The sequence below is a fragment of the Orycteropus afer genome, unplaced genomic scaffold, assembly GCF_000298275.1.
Source record: "Orycteropus afer afer isolate SDZICR_OR568_19922 unplaced genomic scaffold, OryAfe1.0 scaffold00512, whole genome shotgun sequence".
Taxonomy (NCBI): domain Eukaryota; kingdom Metazoa; phylum Chordata; class Mammalia; order Tubulidentata; family Orycteropodidae; genus Orycteropus; species Orycteropus afer.
The window spans coordinates 916,305-924,696 of NW_006922099.1; positions in this window are offsets into that span (position 1 = coordinate 916,305).

Genomic DNA, 8,392 nt, shown 5'->3' on the forward strand with positions numbered 1-8,392 from the left:
TAGCATGTGTATATTTCACCAATAAGTCTAGAGTCATTGATACTTCTTCCTTGCTAGGTCCAATCATCATAACATCATCAATGTAATGGACCAGCATGGGGTCTTGTGGAAGGGAAAGTTGATCAAGGTCCCTGTGAACTAAATTATGACATGGTGCTGGAAATTTGATATACCTGTGGGGTAACACAGTGAAAGTTTATTGTTGGACTTGCTATCTGTAAGCAAACTGCTGATGATCCTTTGAAATTGGTATTGAGAAAAAGGCACTGGCCAGGTCAATAGCTGCATACCTGGTACCAGGAGATGTATTAGCTTGCTCAAGCAATGAAACCACATCTGAAACAGCAGCTATAATTGGAGTAACTACATGATAAAGTTTACAATACTACACTGTCATTCTCCAAGATCCATCTGTTTTTTGCACAGGCCAAATAGGTGGGTTAAATGGAGATGTGATAGGAATCATCATGCCTGCATAATTCAATTAGTGCCTTGAATGGCATTAATTTCTGCAATTCCTCCAGGGATAAGGAATTGCTTTTGGTTTACTATTTTCCTAGGTAAAGGCAGTTCTAATGGCCTCCACTTGGTTTTTCCTATCATAATAACCCTTACTCCACATGTCAGGGACCAAATATGGGCATGCTGCCAGTTGCTGAATATATCTATTCCAATTCTGCATTCTGGAACTGGGGAAATCATTACAGAATGGGTTCAAGGACTCACTGGACCTACCGTGAGATGGACCTAAGCTAAGACTCCATCAATATCTTGACCTTCATACACCCCCACTCTAACTGGTGGTCAAAGTGATGTTTTGGGTCTCTTGGATTAGTGTCAGTTCAGAGCCCCCTCTCCCCCACCAAAAAAAAAAAAAAAAATGCCATTGAGCTGATTCCAACTCATAGCTAATTCCACTGGGTTTCCAAAGCTGTGAATCTTTACCTAAGTAGATTACTTCATCTTCTTCCAATGGAGTAGCTGGTAGGTTTGAACTGCCGACCTTCTATTTAGCAATCAATGCCACCAGAACTTCTTAATTTAGAGCTAATATCTAGTAATCCTTAAAAATTCTGATTATTTTCTTTTCCCCAGTGAACAGTCACTCTAATAAAAAGCCTCAGATTCCTTTATGAAAGGCTGGTGAAAAAATAATAGTATACATTTTTGGCAATATAGTGGGGCCCTTCCTCAAGGACACCCAGCCACCCCTTCATTCAAGGGGTTGTGGATCTGTAAACTAGCTCAAGTCTGGGAATTGATTGAGGGTCCCTGACTGTATTCTGGTGATTCAATTTAGATTGCTGTTCACCTGACCTAGAATTCTGCTTGTACAGATCAAGTAAATATTTAGTAGATTTCCCATCTACCTCACCCCTAGGGACACCATACCTAAGTAACCAGTGCCATAAGTCCACACAAGTCAGATTATTCTGATTACTTCTTTGATTCTGCTGTCCATTTTGGTAACCATGCCTACCTTGCCTTTGTTGATTAATTACTGCCACTTGGCCAACACCACCACCAGGTCCAATCAGCCCGATTGTAATTAAGTGTCTTAATTCAGTTTAGGGCAGTTCACACTGTCAAATCTGGTTTACATAAAATAGTAATCACACCAGTCTTCAAGGATACTGGGACTCCCTTCACAATTTTTTTCCTTCACCATAGTAAAATATGTGTCCTCTAGGTACTCCATGTGTGGGTCTATTGGTCTAATCTGATAAATCAACTCTAACATGCCAATTTCTCTAAGCCTTTGGATACCTTCTACATTATACCAAGGCAGGTCTGGTACTTCAACTTGACTTAATGTAGGCCACCACATAATCTATGCCAATCAAAAAACAATTAAATCCTTTCCTAACCTCTCAAGCTGAAACATGGAATGGAAAATTTGTGGTTAGTGGGCTCAGATCAATAAATTCAGACTGATCCAACATTATGTTCCTTGCACCATTCCCCCACACCCTTAATAACCATTCCCACACATATTTTCCAAATCTGTTTGTACATGTTAGCAAAATTAATCTGTTCTTTTCAGGGGTAACATACCAAAGTGTAGCATACACTTTGTACTTCACTTTTGGGGGCTCGCTTTGACTTAAGTCTATTTATAGGTCTAGAAACAACAATTGGTGATTTAAGTGGTTCCTGGGAACATTCAGCAATGTCTTGCATGGCATCTGCCTCAGGCAATACCCCATGTGCAATCCCAGGGGATATCTCAGACAATGACTCAGCAGGAACATCTGGATTAATCCCATCAAGTAGGATGTTGTTGTTGTTGTGTGCTGTCGAGTCAGACTGACTCATAGCGACCTCTCCTTGGGTTGCTGAAGCAGTATAACTACAGAAGTAGATTGTCCAACCTTCCTTCCGAGGAGTGACTGGTGGATTTGCACCACCAGCCTTCTGGTTATCAGTCAAGTGCCTTAGCCACTATGCTACCAGAGCTCCCATCAAGTAGGATAGGGTTACACTAAAGGATGATAGTCATCTCTTCAAGTGAGAGGGGTGGTACTGTTGGCAGAAAGGATTCAAGAGAATTTAGGGAATACTTGTCCCCAGCTTCCTCATTATCTACCCATATATCCCCATCCCATGTTTCAGGATCCCATTTCTTCCCAGTCAATGCGCTCACTTTACCTTTACTGTCTGGGTTAGCAATTCAATTGGTGTTGTAATTCAGCCACCCATATGATAAGACTCTGGGTTTGGTTTTCAGCAAATTTAGCTCTGTTACTATAAGAAATAAGGCTTTCTTTAGGGTGCAATTAGAAATATTGAGGTCTTTTATGAAGTGCTTGAGCTGTGACTCAGCAGCCTTGCTCTTTCACCATTCTGTTTATTGTTAAGTAAGACCAACCAACCAGCTTGCTTATACTCCTCATTGTGACAAAATTGCAGAAAAGTATCAAAACATGTAATCACCCAGAGCCTCACTTCTCACCAATACTTCATGCTATGGATTAGCAGCTCCCTCTTTACTAACAGAGGCAGAGTCATTAGTGCCTTTATGACTAATCAAACCTGAGAATCAATTTGGGAAACTCATCCTTATGATTTTGTTTCTCTAGAACCATTCCTGTTACCAAATGCCATAGGCTCGGTTCTCTAGAGAAGCAAAACCAGTAATGTATATATATATATATATATATAGAGAGAGAGAGAGAGAGAGAGAGAGAGAGAGTTAAATTTGTATCAGGAGAACAATTCACACAGTTACAGAGGCTGACAAGTCCCAAGTTCCTGAGTCAAACATGAAGCTAGAGGCTTTTCCTGACTCACACAACTGCAGGGGCTGATGAACTCAAGAACAGTATGCAGTATAATATAGCAGGATCTAGATCCAACAGCAAGTTCCAGAACTTCCTCAGAACGTCTATATGTATATTGGAAGCAGACCCCACCTCTGAAAAAATTCCCTTTCAATTGATTGGCTGCTTAAAGTATCTCCCACCATGGGATGATCATTTTACATCAGATCTCATGATTGGAATGACCACATCACAGCTGTTTAAACCACTCAGAATCATGGTCCAGCCAAGTTGACACATAACCTTAAACTATCACAACTATGATTATTCAAACTTATACACCAGCCATTAAAGCCAAAAATGAGGAAATTGAAGATTTTTACCAAATTCTGCAGTCTGAAATTGAACAAGTGTGCAATCAAGATATATTGATAATTACCGGTGATTGGAATGTGAAATTTGGAAACAAAGAAGCATCTGTAGTTGGAAAATATGGCCTTGCTGATAGAAATGACACTAGAGATTGCATGACAGAATTTTGCAAGACTAACCCCTTACTCATTGCAAAAACCTTTTTTTCAACAACATAAATGTTGACTATAAATGTGGATCTTGCAGATGGGGTACACAGGAATCACATTGACTCCATCTGTGGAAAGAGGTCATGGAGAAGCTCAATATCATCAGTCAGAACAAGGCCTGGAACTGACTGTGGAGCATATATATGTTCAAGTTGAAGCTGAAGGAAATTAAAAAAAAATCCATGAGAGCCAAAATATGACCTTGATTATATCACACCTGAATTTAGAGACTATCTGAAGAATAGATTTGACACATTGAACACCAATGACCAAAGATCAGACAAGTTGTGGGATGACAGATGAAGAAAGAAAAAGGTCAATAAAAAGACAAGAAAGGAAGGAAAGATGAAAATGGATGTTAGAAGAGACTCTGCTCTTGGATAGACAGTATTTCTTTCTAGGTACTTATTTTTATTACTAAGTAGTACTTCCTGGTATAGGAATACCACAATTTATTTGTTCACTTGTTGATAGATGTTTGGGTTGTTTTCAGTATAAGGCTGTTACAAACACAGCATTTTACAAACATTTGTGTACAAGTTTTTATGTGAACATGTGTTTTCATTTCTCTTTTGTAAATATTTACCAGTGGTCATAGACTGTGATTTTAACGTCATAAGATATTGTCAAACTGTTTTCCAAAATAATTGAACTCTTTTATTCCTAGGAATAACCTGAGAGCTCCACTTGTCCTGTGTTTCCCTCAATATCTCATATTGCCACCCTTTTTAATTTTAGCCATTTTACTGAGTATGAAATATTATTATTTAGTGCATTTTTTCATGTTGGATATTTTCATACCTTCTTTACCAAAAATCTATTCAAGTCTTTTTGCTGGGTTGCTTATCCATTTTTTATTGAAAGGAGTTCTGTGAAGGTGAGTGTTTGTGTGTGTGTGCACATATGCACACATACACACATACATGCACAGAGATGACCCTGTGTAAATTGGTATGTGTGTATGTGTCTGGGCACATACTATGTGGATGTTTGTCTCTGCCTACATAGCAGCAGCCAGCATTGATGTGAGCTCGTGTAAAAATGGTGCAGCATCAGACTTCACCTACATTAAGGAGTGGGGAGGATAATCACCGTCAACTTCAACCCAAAGCTAATTCCTATGAAGTAGAGGTCAGACACACCTCTTTTCTACATTTTCTTTTTTTTTTTTCCCCATCATTTCTGACACCAGCCATCCCTCCCACAGCTGTCTCTACTCTCCTGAGTTTGATAATTCATTGCAAGGACTGCACAGAACTCAGATACATTCATGATTGTTTTGGGGTTTTTGTTGTTGTTGTTGTTGTTAGGTGCTGTCAAGCTGGCTCCAACTCACAGTGACCCTATGTACAACAGAACAAAATACTGCCTGGTCCTATGCCAGCCTTACAACACTTACAATACCCAAGTCCATCGTTGGAGCCACCGTGTCAATCCATCTCATTAGGGGCCTTCCCCCTTTTCACTGACCCTCCACTTTACAAAACATGATACCCTTCTCCAGAGAATGGTCCCTTCTGACAACATGACCAAAGTAGGTAAGATGAAGTCTGGACATTCTCACTTCCAGGGAACATTCTGGGTGCACTTCCTCCACAACAGATTTGTTATTTCTTTTGGCAGTCCATGGTACTCCAACACCACAACTCAGAACCATCAGCTTTTCTTCGGTCTTCTTTATTCATTGCCTAGCTCTCACATGCATATGAGGTGATTGAAAATACCATAGATTGGGTTAGGCTCACCTTAGTCTTCAAAGAGACACTATTGTTCTTCACCACTTTAAAGAGGTCTTTGCAGCAGATTTGTCCAGTGCAATATGTCATCTGATTTCTTAACTGCTGATTCCATTGGTGTTGATTGTGGAACCAACTAATATGAAATCTTTGACAACTTCAAACTTTTCTCCATTTATTGTGATGCTGTTCATTGGTCCAGTTGTGAAGATTTTCATTTTCTTTATGTTGAGATGTAATCCATACTGCAGCCTGTAGTCCTCAATCTTCATCAGTAAGTGCTTCAAGTCATCTTCACTTTCAGCAAGTTAGGTGTGTCATCTGCATATCAAAGGTTGTTAATAAGTCTTCCTCCATTCCTGATGCCACATTCTCTTCATATAGTCCAGCTTCTCAGCTTATTTGCTGAACATACAGATTGAATAAATATAATGAAAGTACACAACCCTGACACACCCCCTTCCTGACTTTAAACCTTGCAATACCCCCTTGTTCTGTTCAAATGACAGCATCCTGGTCTATGCACAGGTTCCTCATGAGCACAATTAAGTGTTCTGGAATTCTCATTCTTCTCAATGTTATGCATAATTTCTTATGATACACACAGTTGAATGCTTTTGCATAGTCAATAAAACACAAGTAAACATCTTTCTGGTAGTCTTTCCTTTCAGCCAAGATTCATCTGACATCAGCAATGAAATTCCTCATTCTACTTCCTCTTTTGAATCCAGCTTGCATTTCTGGAAGTTCTCTGTCAATATAGTGCTGCAACCATTTTTGAATTATCTTCAGCAAGATTTTACTTGTGTGTGTGATATTAATGATATTGTTAGATAATTTATACATTCTGTTGGATCACCTTTCTTTGGAAGGGGTACAGATATGGATCTCTTCCTGTCAGTAGGCCAGGTAGCTGTCTTCCAAATTTCTTGGCATAGATGAGTAAGTGCCTCTAGCATGGCATCCATTTGTTGAAACATCTCAAAAAGTATTCTGTCAATTCTTGGAACCTTGTTTTTTGCTGGTTCTTTCAATGCAGCTTGGACTTCTTCCTTCAATACTATTGCTTCTTGATCATATGCTACCCACTGAAATTTTCTTTGACACTGTGACTATGTATTCCTTCCATCTTCTTTAGATGTTTCCTGAATCATTTAATATTTTTCCCATATAATCTTTCAATATTCAACCAGAAGCATGAACTTTGCCCCCAGTTCTTTCAGTTTGAAAAATGCAAGCATCTTCTTCACTTTTGGTTTTCTAATTCCAGGTCTTTGCACATTTCATTGTAATAATTGACTTTGTCTTCTCAAGCTGCTCTTTGAAATCTTCTGTTCAGCTGTTTTATTTTGTCATTTCTTCCATCTGCTTTAGCTACTCCTTTCAAGAGCAAGTTTTGGAGTCTCTTCTGACATCTATTTGGTCTTTCATTCCTTTCCTGTCTTTTTAATGATATTTTGCTTTCTTCATGGATGATGTTCTTGATGTCAACCCACATTTCATCTAGTTTTCAGTCACTGGTGTTCAATGTGTCAAATCTGTTCTTCATATGGTCTCTCAATTCAAGTGGGATATAATCAAAGTCATATTTTGGCTCTTGTGGACTTGTTTTTATTGTCCTCAACTTCAGCTTGAACTTTCATATGAGCAATTGATTATCTCTTCTGCAGTCAGCTCCTGGCCTTGTTTTGGCTGAAGATATTGAGCTTCTCATAGCCTCTTGCCACAGATGTAGTCAATCTGATTCCTGCGTATTCCAGCTGGCAAGGTCCACATGTAGAGCCACCATTTATGTTGTTGAAAAAAAAAGGTGTTTGCAATGAGTAAGTTGTTTGTATTGAAAAATTCATACATGCAATCTTCGGCATCATTTCTACCACCAAGACCACATTTTCCAGCTACCGGTGATTCTTCATTGTTTCAAACTTTCACATTCCAATCACCAATAATAATCAACACATCTTGGTTGAATGTTTGGTCAATTTCAGACTGCAGAAGTTGGTAAAAACCCTCAATTGCTTCATGTTTTGCTTTGGTGTTTAGTCACAAATTTGAATAATAGTAGTATTAACTGATCTTCCTCATGTTGTTGCTGTTGTTATGTGCTGTCAAGTCAGACCCAACCCTCAGGGGGTTATCCAGCCTCCATACCTCCAGAAAATCTGGGTTGTGTTAGAATTTTAAATTATGTTCTTCATTTTCCCTCTTTTGATCAGTATTCTTGTATGGTCTATCTTAAACTTAACTAACCAGTTTTGATATACAAAAAAGAGTAAAATAGGCACAGAAAAGCAAGCACAAATGGGGCAAAGATAGATGGCACATGGAGATTTCCAAGGAATGCTGATAATGCTAGAGAAGCTGAAACAAGAATTTTTAAATCTCAACCAAAAATATTCCCTGAATTCTTATTAAAGCCAAACAATTTTTTATCTTAACTAGTAGAGAATGCCTGCCTTCAGCATTATGCCTTTTTGAGATCTATTTGTATGGAATCAAACTGACAACAGCAATCCAAAAGATTAGACAGGAACCTAAGGGGATAGTAAATTTATGTTAATGGGGGAGGAGCAACTCAGAAAAGGAGGGTGAAAATGGCTGTACAACTCAAAGAATTTAATCAATGTTACTGAATTGTACATGTAGAAACTTGAATTACTGTATGTTTTCACTGTATATGTTCTCAACAACAAAAATAAAGTTAGTTATTAAAGAAGACATTGTTGTTGTTGTTGTTGTTATGTGCCGTCGAGTTGGCCCCGACTCATAGCGACCCCTCCTTGGGTTTCCGAGGCAGTATCACTACGGAAGTAGG